Consider the following 13,844-nt stretch of genomic DNA (forward strand, 5'->3'; position numbering starts at 1 on the left):
GGTGACATATTAATGTGTTAGAGCACTATTGTACTTATGATAAATGAAAAAAATAGATTTTAAAAAGACAGGAAAAGATTCATATGACCTGATACAGGGTGAAGTGAGCAGAATCCAGAGAATAATTTTTATTATAACATCAGTATAATTATAATATATAATTATAATATATAACAGTGAAGGATTTTGAGGACTTCTATTAAAAAGATGGGAAAAGATTAAGCAGAACAAGGAGAATAATATCTCTACATCTATATGTATATAAATAGATACAGATATATAAATCTTCTTGCATGTATGTGTATATATATCACACATACTGCTGTATAATAGGATACAGATATCTCTCAACACTATTAAAAGAAACAATTTTGAAGACTGTGAGAACCATCATCAATTCAATGATTATTCATGAATCCAGAGGATCCATGTTTCATCATAATGATTGATTTAGGGTGCTAAGTTAGACATACACACACACACATGCATCCACATATATGTGTGAATGCATACATTCATATATATTCACATGTCTACCTTGTATATAATCATTATGCAAATTTGTTTTTATTAAACTATGTTCATTTGTTGTAATAAATTAGTTTTTTTATAGTCTATGGAATAGGAAGGGAAAGAATATAGTTTTCAACTAATACTAATTAAAAATATAATGAGGTAGAGGGAATGCTATAGATGTGAAACATTGCATGTCACTTTTAGATGAGATCACTGTTTTATTAATTTTACTTAAAACTTTTACTTCATTTACAGGAAAGCTTACAAAATGGGACTAATTTGTATGTGTTTATAATATAAAAGCAAAGCACCAGTAAAATAAAATTTTAAAAGGAAAAATTCTTGATCAGGGAGGATTCAAGTGTAGGGCAAGAGCACATTGTTAAAATATGTTATTATTGGATTAAGACAGGATAGAGGGACACAGTGGATAGAGCACCAACTCTGGAAACAGGATTACCTGAGTTGAGATATACACTTGGCACTGAATGGCCCAGTATCCCTGAGCAATTCATTTAATTGTGATCACCTTCCAAGGCTCTCCTCCACTCCACCCCACCCCTTAAGGACTGCATAGAGGAGATGAAAAAGTCCCAAGAAGAGAGAGCTTTTTGTCTTCACAGATCTTATATTTAAATAGTGGAAGACTATACAAAGAGAAACTACAATAGAAAACTGGGATTAGTTTGGGGCAGAATGAAAAGTATGCAATAGCCTGGAGGCTGAGCTAGATCAGAACTCATGGTACCAAGGGCAGAATTCTTAGTTTTAGTGGGAATAGCAGAAGATCATATTGTGGACACCATGTAATAGAGATGTCTAAGAACTGCAAATAAGAGCAAATTTAAGTTTTTAAAAGAATATAAAACAGGACAGGAAACTGGTATAGGAATTAGTAAAGAACTGGAAATTATGGTAAGAGAAGAACTGTATAACTTATCCTATGATTCAAAGAATTTCAGATTCCAAAATCTTAGAATATTTTGGTAAAATCATGTGAGCAAAACCTTAGTTGAAGTAGAGAAGAAATAAAAGTCATAGGAGTTGAAGGGTCCTACAGTCCAGGATATTTTGAATCATCATTGTAGAAATGTAAATATCTGAGATGTTAAGGGAGGTATTAGAGAGAAATACTGAATTAGTTTTTGAAGTAATTGAGAAAGGCCAGATAAACTTTGTGGTTAACCTCAGGTGCCCTTAAGATTAGTAGATGTCAGTGACCAAAGTTCACGAAAGTGTGGCAAAGTCACATGGCATTAATGTCAAAGAGTTGTTGAGTGATTCTGGCTGAACAAGAAATCTATAATGAGGATTGGTGGTGGGGAGTAAGCAGTACTTTGATTTTTTTTAGCAAGTATAAGTGGTCAACATTGAAGAAGGTTAGAAGAGATAAGGACTCCTGAAGAGAAATGCTGGGTGGTTTAAGCTAATCCAAGGTGGTGGAAGAAGGGAAGGAGGATGAAAGAAGGTAGCATATTTAATAATGATAGAGTTACAAAATGAATGCTAATGGGAGTAGAGACTGGGAAGGATTCGGAGTGGGATGAATATAGATGACAATATGGGGGAGTTGCAGCTGGAAGGGGTTTGTGCAGAGAGGGTGGTGAGTCTCTCCAGTCTGCCAAACTGATTTGGGAATTTTTTTTTACTTTTAAAAGTTTTTATTCAAACAATAGACAATGTATTTTGATGTGCCATTTTATTTTTACAAATACATGTTATGAAATTTTTTCAATATTCATCCATATGCCAATGAATATTTTTAAGTTACAAAATTTTCTTCCATCCTTCCTTCTCACCCCTCTCCCCTAAGCAGGGGAACAGTCAGGTTAATATTGTACATACATATTTGTGTTAAACATTTTTATGAATTAGTTATTCTCAGTATGAGGAATTAGGATTAAGGGAAAGAAGTGCATGAGATATTTTTTTAAAAAAGTGAATGTAATGTTCGTCAGATTCAGAAGGATTTTTTGTTTTGTTTTGTTTTGTTTTTCTTCCTCTGGATGAGGATAGCTTTGTCCATAGTTGATCTAAAAGGGTTGTCCTAGCTCTCTGAACTGCTGAGAGGAACTGCATCCATCAGGGTTGATCATCTCACAGTATTTTTGTTAATGTGTACATTGTTGTCTTGGTTATGCTCCCTTCACTCAGCATCAGATCCTGTAATTCATTCCATGCTTCTCTAGAGTCCGACCATTTATGGTTTCTTATAGAACAGTAGTATTCCATGATATTCATCATATTACCACTACCCATTAGCCACCCTTTTCATTTTGTAACTCTATCATTATTAAATATGCTACCTTCTTTCATCCTCCTTCCCTTCTTCCACCACCTTGCATTAGCTTAAACCACCCAGCATTTCTCTTGAGTCCTTATCTCTTCTAACCTTCTTCAATGTTGACCACTTATACTTGCTGAAACTTGTTTAACTATTTCCCCAATTGATGGGCATCCCCTCAATTTCCAATTCTTTGCCAAAACAAAGAGCTGCTATGAATATTTTGGAGCATGTGGGACTTTTGCCATTGTTTATAATTTCTTCTGGATATAGACCTAGAATGAGAATTGCTGGGTTCAAGGGGATGAACAGTTTTATTGCTCTTTGGGCATATTTTCCTATTACTTTCCAATTATAATTACACCAGAAATGCAATAATGTCCCAATCCTCCCATAACCTCTCTAACATTGATCATTTTCCCTTTTTGTTATCTTAGCCAATCTGATAGGTGTGAAATGATACCTCATAGTAATTTAATTTGAATTTCTCAAATCAATAATGATTTGGAGCATTTTTTCATATGTTATATATAGCTTTAATTTCTTCATTTGAAAACTGTCTATTCATATCCTTTGACCATTTATCAATTGGAGAATAACTCACAACCTTGTAAATTTGATGTAGTTCTCTCTATATTTTAGAAATGAAACCTTTACCAGAATTCCTAGCTGTGAAGATTGTTTCCAGCTTTCTGCTTTCCTTCATCAGCACTGATTTTATTAGTATAAACACTTTTAAAATTTAATATAGAAAAAATCATCCATTTTGTAGTTTATAATATATTCTATTTCTTATTTTGTCATAAATTTGTCCCCTTTCCATAGATCTGTTAGAGTACTTCTTGATCTATTAATTTATCTATAGTGTTATCATTTATGTCTAAATACTGTAACCATTTTGACCTTATTTTTTTTTTTGTAAGGCAAACAGGATTAAGTGGTTCACCTAAGGCCACATAGCTAGGTAATTATTAAGTCTGAGATCAGATTTGAACCCAGGTACTCCTGACTCCAGGGCCAGTGCTTTATCCACTGCGCCACCTAGCTGCCTCTTTGACCTTATTTTTTTATAGAGTGTGAGATATCCATGCCTAGTTTTTGCCATACTATTTTTCAGTTTTCCCAACAATTTTTGTGAAATAGTGAGTTCTTATTCCAGAAGCCAATGTCTTTGGATTTATTAGCAGATTGCTAGTAGTAGTAAGCATTTACTACTGTTTCTTTTGAATCTAATCTAATCCATTGATCCATAACTCTATTTCTTAACCTGTAGCAGACAGTTTTGATGACTACTGATTTATTATATAGTTTTAGATCTGGTAGAGCTAGGCCACCTTCCTTTGCATTTTTTTTTCATTCAGTTCTCTTGCTAATCTTGACCTTTTGTTGCTCCAGATGAATGTTGTTACTATTTTTTCTAGCTTGGTAAAATAATTTGGTAATTTGATTAGAAAGGTACTGAATAAGTAATTTAATTTGGGTGGAATTATCATTTCTATTATATGGACTTGATCAAATCATGAGCAATTGACATTTTTTCCAATTATTTAGATCTGACTATATTTAGGTGAGAAGTGCTTTGTAATTAGATTTAATGTTGTCTACAGTTACTTTAAATGGAATTTCTCTTTTATTTCTTGATCTTGGGCTTTGTTGTTCATGTAAAGAAATGCTGATGATTTGTGTGGGTTTATTTTGTATCCTACTACTTTGCTGAATTTGTTTATTGCTTCAATGAGTTTTTAAGATAATTTTCTCTGCTTCTCTAAGTTTATCATCATATCATCTGCAAAGAGTGAAAGCTTTGCTTCTTCATTGCCAATTCTGATTCCTTAAATTTCTTTTCCTTCTCACTGCTAAAGATAACATTTCTAAAACTATATTGAATAGTAATGGTGATAATGGACATACTTGTTTCATCCCTGATGTTATTGGAAATGCTCTGAGTTTGTCCCCATTTATTAAACTCCATTTATTCCTAAAGTTTCTAATGTTTTTATTAGGAATGGATATTGTATTTATCAAAGGCTTTTTCAGCATCTATTGAGATAAACACATAATTTCTATTGGTTTTGCTTTTGGTATGTTCAATTATGTTGTGTTTTCCTACCCTACCTGCCTATTTGATCTAAATCCTATCTGATTACGATGTATTATCTTAGTAATAACTTGCTGTAATCTCATTGCTAAAATGTTATTTAAGATTTTTGCATTAATGTTCATTGGGCAGATTGGTTTATAATTTTCTTTGTCAATTTTGGTTCTTCATGGTTAAGGTATCAGCACCAAGTTGGTGTCATAAAAAGAATTTGGCAGAACTCCTATTTTTTAAAATAGTTTCTGTAGAATAGGAATTAATTGTTTTTTAAATGTTTAGTAGAATTGTTTTGTGAATCATTTAAATCAAGTTTCTAGTATTTCCTGTTTTATTCAGATGATAAATTCTTTAAATATGATCTTCCTCACTTTCCTCCCCATCTGGAAAACAATTTTTTTCCTTTGGTTTTCTAATCCAAACTGGTATGAAAAGTTCAGTAGTTTAACTTCAACATTTGAAAATAGTTTTAAAGGAAAGAGAAAGTAAAGACCTGTTTTGTTTCTAGCAGATGGAATTTTAAAATTCCTAAAGTAGGATTTAGTTCAGTGGTTTGGGTCATTTCTTATTTCACCCAAACTGGGTCTTTCTGGTATAGCCATGCAATCCAGAAGAATCAAAAATATTCTAGGTGATAAAAATTCCATAGCAATAGAAAACTGCACCAAAATCTGCCCAAAGTTTTGTGCTCCTAAGTTTTGCTGATTTCAGCAAGAGTTAGTATATTAGTATTGAGGGCAGAGTTGGGTCTACTGACTTTATTTTCATTGAAGAGCAATGATATTTTGGGACTGCAAAATGGAAGTACTGTAAGGGATAATATAGAGGAGATGGATCCTTCATATCTGATAGAAACTTTAAATACAAATACATATAAGCCAGAAGATACAAGCATTCTGAAAGGACAGTGTAACACTTTTCAAAGAATAACCTTTTCATTCCTAAAGCAGTAGGGATACATCAATGGAAGTGCTTTGGGTAGATTATGGGGCAGAACTTTACTATGAGGTAGGAGGGAGAAGAAGTGTTGCAGTCTAATGGTGGAAAATGACAACAACAACGAAAGAATCCATTAACTTATAAGGTATGGCTAGATGGCGTAGTGGATAGAGCACTGGCCCTGGAGTCAGGAGGACCTGATTTCAAATCACTTAACCCAATTGCCTTGCAAAAAGAAAAACAAAACAAAACAAAAAGATAGCCTGTATGTAGCACAAAAGATATTTGTAAATGACATAAAAGTAGGAGAGGTGTTTAGCATATTAGATGATATTTAGCATAAAAGAAGATCTTGAAAGGCTAAAATGTTGATTAAGATCTAATATAGTACAACGTCCTTTGATCCATCAATACCACCACTGGGTCTATATCCTGAAGAGATCATGAAAAAGGGTAAAAATATCACTTGTACAAAAATATTCAGAGCAGCTCTGTTTGTGGTGGCAAATAATTGGAAATAGAATGAATGTCCATCAGTTGGGGAATAGCTGAACAAATTGTGGTATATGTATGTTATGGAACACTATTAATCTATTAGGAACCAGTAGGGATCGGAATTCAGAGAAGCCTGGAATGATTTGTATGAACTGATGCTGAGTGAGATGAACAGACCCAGAAGAACATTGTACACCCTAACAGCAACATGGGAGTGATAATCAACCCTAATGGACTTGCTCATTCCATCAGTACAAAAATCAGGGACAATTTGGGGATATCAGCAATGGAGAATACCATCTGTATCCAGAGAAATAATTGTGGAGTTTGAACAAAGACCAGAGACTATTACCTTGAATTTAAAAAAAAAAAACCATTATCTTATTATGTAATTTTGTTATCTCTTATATTTTATTTTTTTCTTAAGGATTTTATTTCTCTCTCTCAACACATTCAGTTTAGATCAGTCTATAGAATGGAAGCAATGTTAACACTATCAGACTGCCTTCTGTGGGGGGTGGGGGAGAGAAGCGAGATGGGGGGAATTGTAAAATTTGAAACTAAATAAATAAAAAAGATCTAATATGAAATAATGTAATAAGGCGAAATATAAAAGTCATAAAATCAGATCTTAGATATTCAAAATTAGAGGAGATACAGGAGAACATCTAGTCCAATCCATACTGAAACAAGGCTGTATCTACTGTTTGAAGCCCCTCTCAAATGATGATTCAGACTTTAAGACCTACAGTGAAAGGAAGCTCTCTACTCCACTAGGTACTCAGTTACACTTTTAGAAACTCTTTATGTTAGAAGTAGTTTCAGAAACAGACTATTGCAAGCAAATCATTTAACTTCACATTATTGCAAGCATAGTTCTAGAACTGTTAAAGACAGGTTGCAGATTTATAGTACCCTACACTGATGCAATTTCAGGTTCAGCCTGCCCTTCTTCCCCAAGATATATCCCAACAAAGTTGAAGGGTGACTTCATCTTAAAATTGGTGGAGGAAAGACTAGCATTAAAAGAAACACCTCTCATTTTCAGTACATATTACCACAATTCTCTCCAGGCTATATGCTACACATACATGCCGATACATGTACACATAAACATACATACATGCTCACACAGATTTGCAAAGATGTCTTAGAATTTCTCCAACCCCTCTCTAATCATCGTGGTAGGACTGTTCATTCAAGATTCATATAAAAATGTCTATATATACTATATATATATATATATATATATATGTATTTGCAAGAAATATAAGATATTTATGGATATACATTTTTGATGGGTACAAATATTATGTTTATTTTTGTATCATCCATATAAGTTAGCAATGGCGATAGACCTAAGACTAAAAACCACTGCATAAGCATGGCTTATTTTTAGATTGCTAATGTTCACTGCCATCATTTCCATCATCAACATTTTCCTGGCAAGTAGAAGACAGGCTAGTGAATATTTTGTGGGATAGGTGAAGACTTTGGGATTCTTGGCTAATTTTTATTATTTTTATTATTTTGATTTCTTCTTCATTTTCAAATATATCTTTTCCCCTTCCCCTGATCAGGGTACCAAAAAAGAAAGGGGACAAAAGTAGTTCAGCAAAACCAAACAACATATTAAAAGAATCTCGATGTATATAAAATTTCCCTTGGTTGAGTTTTAACTATTAGTGAAGCTTTTTTAGTCTGTTATGTATATTTTGAAGAAATTTGGAGGTAGAATGTTTAGAAATCATTGAAGGAAACCCCTTTGGTGGCACATGGTGGTGGAGAGAATCTGTATCCTGACAACTTAAGATGAAACAACTAGCAGCTGCCTGATCCTCTCCTGCAGAAAAGAAAAAAAGAGCCATAGATATCCCTGTAATTCTTGAGGGTGAGAGGAAAACAATGACACCTGACTTGCTATCATGTCATTTTTTTTAAACATCTGTTGAAGAAAAGTTCTCTAACAGGTCAATGATATAACTATTTATCCTTTTTCAAAATGTAAGCATTTTATTTACTTGTTTTTTGAACTACATGCAATGGTAGTTTTTACCAGTCTTTTTGGGGGCAAGATTTTGAATTTTATGCTTTTCTACCTTCCTCCCTTACCTCCCCTCTCTCCCCCTGAAAGAAAGCAACCTAATATAGGCACTACATTTATAACCATGATAAACATAGATCCATATTGATCATGTTGTGAAAGAAAAAATCAAATCCAAATGGAAGAAAAAAATCTTAAGAGAAAAAATGATATACATAAGACAAGTTTTAAAATGGAAGATTAGTTATTAATTCTTAAAGCTTTACTTGATGTTGGTGTCTACTGTTATGCCATGTACCATTATTCCCTCTATCTGTCCTTGTGCTATGTGTTGGGAATAGAATAGATTGTGTCTAATGACACAATTCTTACCTAGTCAGCAACTAGTATATCTGGATAACTAATATACCTGTGAACCCACTGGCATTACTGTCCAAAAAAAAAATCAAAAGAAAGAAAGAATGAATAGAAATATTTTTCATGGTAGAGAAACACATCATAATGTTTATAAATACAGGGGGAAATAGTCCATAATGGGATTGCTTTAATGGTATCAACATGAAAAATATTACAAATCATCATGTTCAAGGGAGATATTTAAGGGAATGTACATGTATTTCAAAGACTTAGTGGTTTGTGAATTGGATTGTCATTCTATATATGCCAACATTGCTCCCCAGCTTTCTTTCTACTAGCAGTATTTCCATCATACTAAGGAATCCCCCAAATGGGCTCATTGCAGTGAATTTTCTTCTTTGAAAGCAAAATGGCTGAGTTAATGCTTTATCCAGAAATATAGCCTAAATTTGTCCTACAAAAATCAAACTGTTATTCCATATTTGTTAAAATAATTTTACAGAAAAGTAACTACTCTTTAGTAGTATTGCATGACTCTTAAGTACTAACATAAGTGTGATCCCCTCCCCCTCCCATGCTCCAGTATGTATTCGACACTTCAGTAATAAGATCAATCACCATTTCAGCTACCAATGAGATTATAGAAATCACTGGTATCAGTAGATAGGTAGACAACAGATATGTATAAACAGTTATCCACCGAAGTACTGCAAACCATTAACAAGCATATGAAAGATTTCTGTGAAGCACTAAAAACAAGAAATCAAATCAAAACCAGTTTGGTTTCATGTTACCTGGAAAAAGGGTCAAAGATGTGAAAAAAAACATTGATAGTTAACATTGGAGATGTTGTGGAAAGATAGACATACAAATGAACTCTCAGGGTTATGACTTGCTCTAATCATTCTGGAAAACAATTTTAAATTGTGCTAAGAAGTGTTTAAAATTTCTATTCCTTTTCACCCCAAGATCCCTCCACTAGACATAATCCCCAAATGAAATCAAAGACAAAAAATATTACATACACACCCAATTATTTATAGAAACACTTTTTGTTGTGAGCAAAACCTGGAAACAAAGTAGATATATGTTAATTAGGAATGGTTAAGAAAATTGTGGGACATATATATATATAAGATGTCCCAAAAGTCACAATGAAATTTCATGCTCTTAAAGTTTAAAACTTACATGGTATCCCAGAATAGTAATCGAATAAATATCACCATAAGAAAAAGTGATGAAGAATTAACTAGAACATGGAAATAAAATTTGAATAGTTTTGTTTACTCTTTTCAGTTATGACCCCATTTGGGGTTTTGATGACAAAGATATTGGAGTGTTTGCCATTTTCTTCTCTAGCTCTTTTTATAGATGAAGATCTGAGGAAAACAGAATTAAATAACTTGCAGAGTCACACAACTAGTAAGTGAGGCCAGATTTGATCTCAAGCCTTTTCACTCTAATCCAGTGTTCTATCTATTCATAGTTACTATTGTAATATATCTAAAAAAGCACATGACATTTAATTCTTTGTTCTGTTATAATGATCAAATTTGGCCTTGGAGAAAAATGGAGGAAACGCACCTTTTTCCCCTTTACTGAAGAGTTAGAGGACTATATATGTGTCATACTGCAAGTGACCAATACAATATGATTGATATGTTACTGAACTGTTTTCCTTTTGATTTTTAGTCTTTGTTCCAAGCTTTTTGTTTTGTATATAGGATAGAGAAAGGAATGAATGTATTCAGAAATGAATCTAATGTAAAAAAAAAGAAAAAAACATGAAAAAACCACATTTAATTAAAATTATTGGATTTTACCTGGAAATTCATAACAAGCCTGAAACAGCTATATATATAATGCTTTCTTAATATCTTTTTGAGATGATGAATGTCTAGACAGTACAATGGAAATCTTAAAACTTGAGAACTGAGTTCATGACTTTGAGAGTTGAAGAATATACCACATCAAAGTTGTTCTCTTTTAATTAAATAAATTTTGGAAGGCGGAAAATATATTTTCCCATAACATCAAATATTATTTTTATAAAAATTATTAATCATGACTTTAAGAATTGGACAAATCTATAAGACCCTTAGTACATTGATTAGAATATAATTGAGACACAGAAAGTGGTTCATTTAGGGTACACACAAAGCCCTTCGTGTCTGTTGTTATATAGGAACACGAATATTGTGTGTGACCTACATTTATCTGAATTGGTAAAAAAATAAAATCCTTTTGCTGAGGAGTTTAAGCCAAGGATAGCCAAATATGATAGCATCCTTATCCTAGATTAGTTACCTTATAGTTTGTGCTTCTTAATATCAATTTATGCTATTTCAGAAAAATTGATCTCTAAATTTAATCTTTCTCAGAACCAAAAAGAATGCCACAAATATTTTTTAAATGCTCAGAGTAGTAGACTACTTTATCCTCCTTTGTCCTTGACACTTTTGTTGTTCATTGAGTGGATTTGGCCTTTGAATCAGTTCATGATGTACTTAACAAAATCATTCCATCAATTTTATAAGAATAGTGAGAAATTTTGTTCAAACTGTGGGAAAATCTAGATTAATGGATAATAGTACTTTTATTGATCTCTCTGGTATGCATTAAACATACTCTTCTTGTCTGGCCTAAACTCTATTTTAAATTAGCAGGTTGCTTAAAATTCTCCTTTAAGACCTTTGCAAGTAAAGACATAGTAACCTTTTATTAACAAATACCTATAATATTTATGCTAATAGACTCCTTAAGAAACTTTATGATTTAGGCAATAAACAGCTATTAATGATGATGTTGAGTTATATGGGAGATATGCAAATCTGGCAAGTATAAAAAAAAAATCCCTTTGTGCAGAATCAATTTTCAGGCTGTGGAAATACAAAGGAAAAGGATGTTGAAAAAAAAATCCTTTCTACCTGGGTCTGTTTTAGTCAAGATCAACTATACTAGCTTGATGGTATATTTCAAAAGCCTTATAATTACTAATATATCATCATCATCATCATCATCATCATCATCATTATTATTATTATTATTAGCAATATTGAAGAGTGGGTAGAAAATTTACTCCAGCATCAAAAAGACCTGTGTTCAAATCCCACCTCTATTATTCAGTGATTCTGAAACCTGAGCAACCTATAAGCACTCCAAGACAATTCTTAAAGAGTATAAATTAGAGTCCTCTACCAAGTGTGTGCTGATAAATATTTAACAACCAACATTCCAAAAACACAAGACACACCTTTTAAAATCTGTGTAGTCTGTATCACTTTAAGTCTAGACAATCAACAAAACCATAAAATTAACCATAATTTGTAGAATTTGCCAATTTTGGAAGTATAAATGCTCACAATGAAAATTTAACAATCAATTCTGAGTCAATCAGTATAAGCTGACTCCAGCACATGACTAACCTATACTAAATGTAATCACAAGTTTGGTGCAGAAATATAATTTATTTCATCATTTCCACTTTTCCTGCCTAATCCCATTTCTCCTTTTTGACTCTTCTTTTGCTGTCTCCCCAAATCCCAGAAGTTCATCTCAAAGCAAGATGACAGTCTTTATTTTGGGCTATTTCCTCATTTGAATCAGAACCTCCCTATGGAAAGGTAATTTTACTTCAGGAAGATATGTTTCTTTTGAAGAACTTTGAAATCAAATGTGATAGACTTAGAATTTTTTTCTCAAGATGAAAAAGAAGGAAAGAAAGAGTATCAAAAAGATAAATCTCATAAAAAGGAAAAGTAAATGATCTGTACTGATTCAGAGTAATTATAGAAAAGAATAGATATACAGTGTACCTCAAAAGTAAATTTACATGAACTTAATTGACAGTTATATTTGGTAAACTCACTTTGAGATATTATGTGATATAAGCACATCTATTTAATAAGCTTTTTATTGACTTTTAAAAAACATCATCTTGATCCCTTCCCTCTGTTCCTTTCCTCACCCTGGCTAAGAAACATTCCTTATAAAAAAAATTTTTAAAAAAAAGAAAAAAGAAGAAGATGAGAGAGGAAATCAGTGAAACCTACTGATGCATTGAAAAGACTGCTATAATCTTTTACTCCCATTGGGACATCCTCCTCTTAATCTCTATAAAGTTGTAGGGGAAGATTTTTTTCCCTTATCTTTTTTCTTTAACTTGTTCTTTATTATATTGTGGTATATATTTTTCAAATGTTTTGAGTGTGTGTTTTTTTAATGTACATTGCTGTAGACTTTGTGTGATGTTTAAATGTGTGATACATCAAGACTAACAGTATGATTAGAAACAAGTGAAGAAAAATTGATAGAAAATGAATTTAATGAGAGTCAAGAAAATAGCATGTGTTTATCTTGGGCCATTATTCCGGGGGAAAAAATGTTTTCAGTGATGTTTGAGGGTCAAATACTATCATTCCTTAGTTCTTCACTGATATAAAATCCCTCAATGTTGGAAACCACACTGTTTCTTGTCATCATGATTTCTGTATATGAAGTTTTTTTTAGTTGTGAATTTCTTTTCTAATGGATTTCTTTTTAAATTCAGTCAATTTTCTTAAAACTGGTGTCATCTCAGGCCATCAAGTCTTTGATAGAGGTTGCATTTTGTTTCCTTTGTATTTTCTTTTTTCTTTTTAAATTTTCTCATTTCTTTTGTGTGTCATTTCCCCTATGATTGAATCTGAAAGGAATTTGAGCCACTTTAATTATTATAGTCACCAGGAAGGTTCACAACTTTCTCCTCCCCAAAGACATGGAATCGCAGCTGGTGCTTACATGAAGTTCAGAGACAGTGAGATTCTCTCCTTTTCCTCTGACGGAATGTCCTGTTAGGAATTGTTTGTTTACCCTGAAAGTGAATGCCTAATCATAGTTAAGTGAAACCTGATGCAACAAAGATGAGATGGTCAAATTGATGCATTTGTCCTTTTTGTTTTTTTAGCCCAGTATGTGTTTCCCCAGTTTTTAAATTTCTATTTGGAGGTTGTAATTATATAGCTTTACTTTTGCAAATCTAAAGCAGGTAGTATTTTTTTTAAAGAAATCACCTCATTTTTGCAAGCAAATAAGGCTGCTGTGTAAAAAGAAAAAAAATCGAATTTTTTTCCTTA

General features: G+C 32.5%; 1 protein-coding gene across 4 annotated transcripts in view; it reads left to right on the forward strand.

Annotated features, from left to right (window-relative positions):
- Window positions 1-13,844, forward strand: part of DIO2 (iodothyronine deiodinase 2) — a 361,142-nt gene that overhangs the window by 167,189 nt on the left and 180,109 nt on the right. The gene's annotated exons all lie outside the window — the stretch shown is intronic.

Source organism: Macrotis lagotis, chromosome 4, assembly GCF_037893015.1.
Source record: "Macrotis lagotis isolate mMagLag1 chromosome 4, bilby.v1.9.chrom.fasta, whole genome shotgun sequence".
NCBI lineage: Eukaryota > Metazoa > Chordata > Mammalia > Peramelemorphia > Peramelidae > Macrotis > Macrotis lagotis.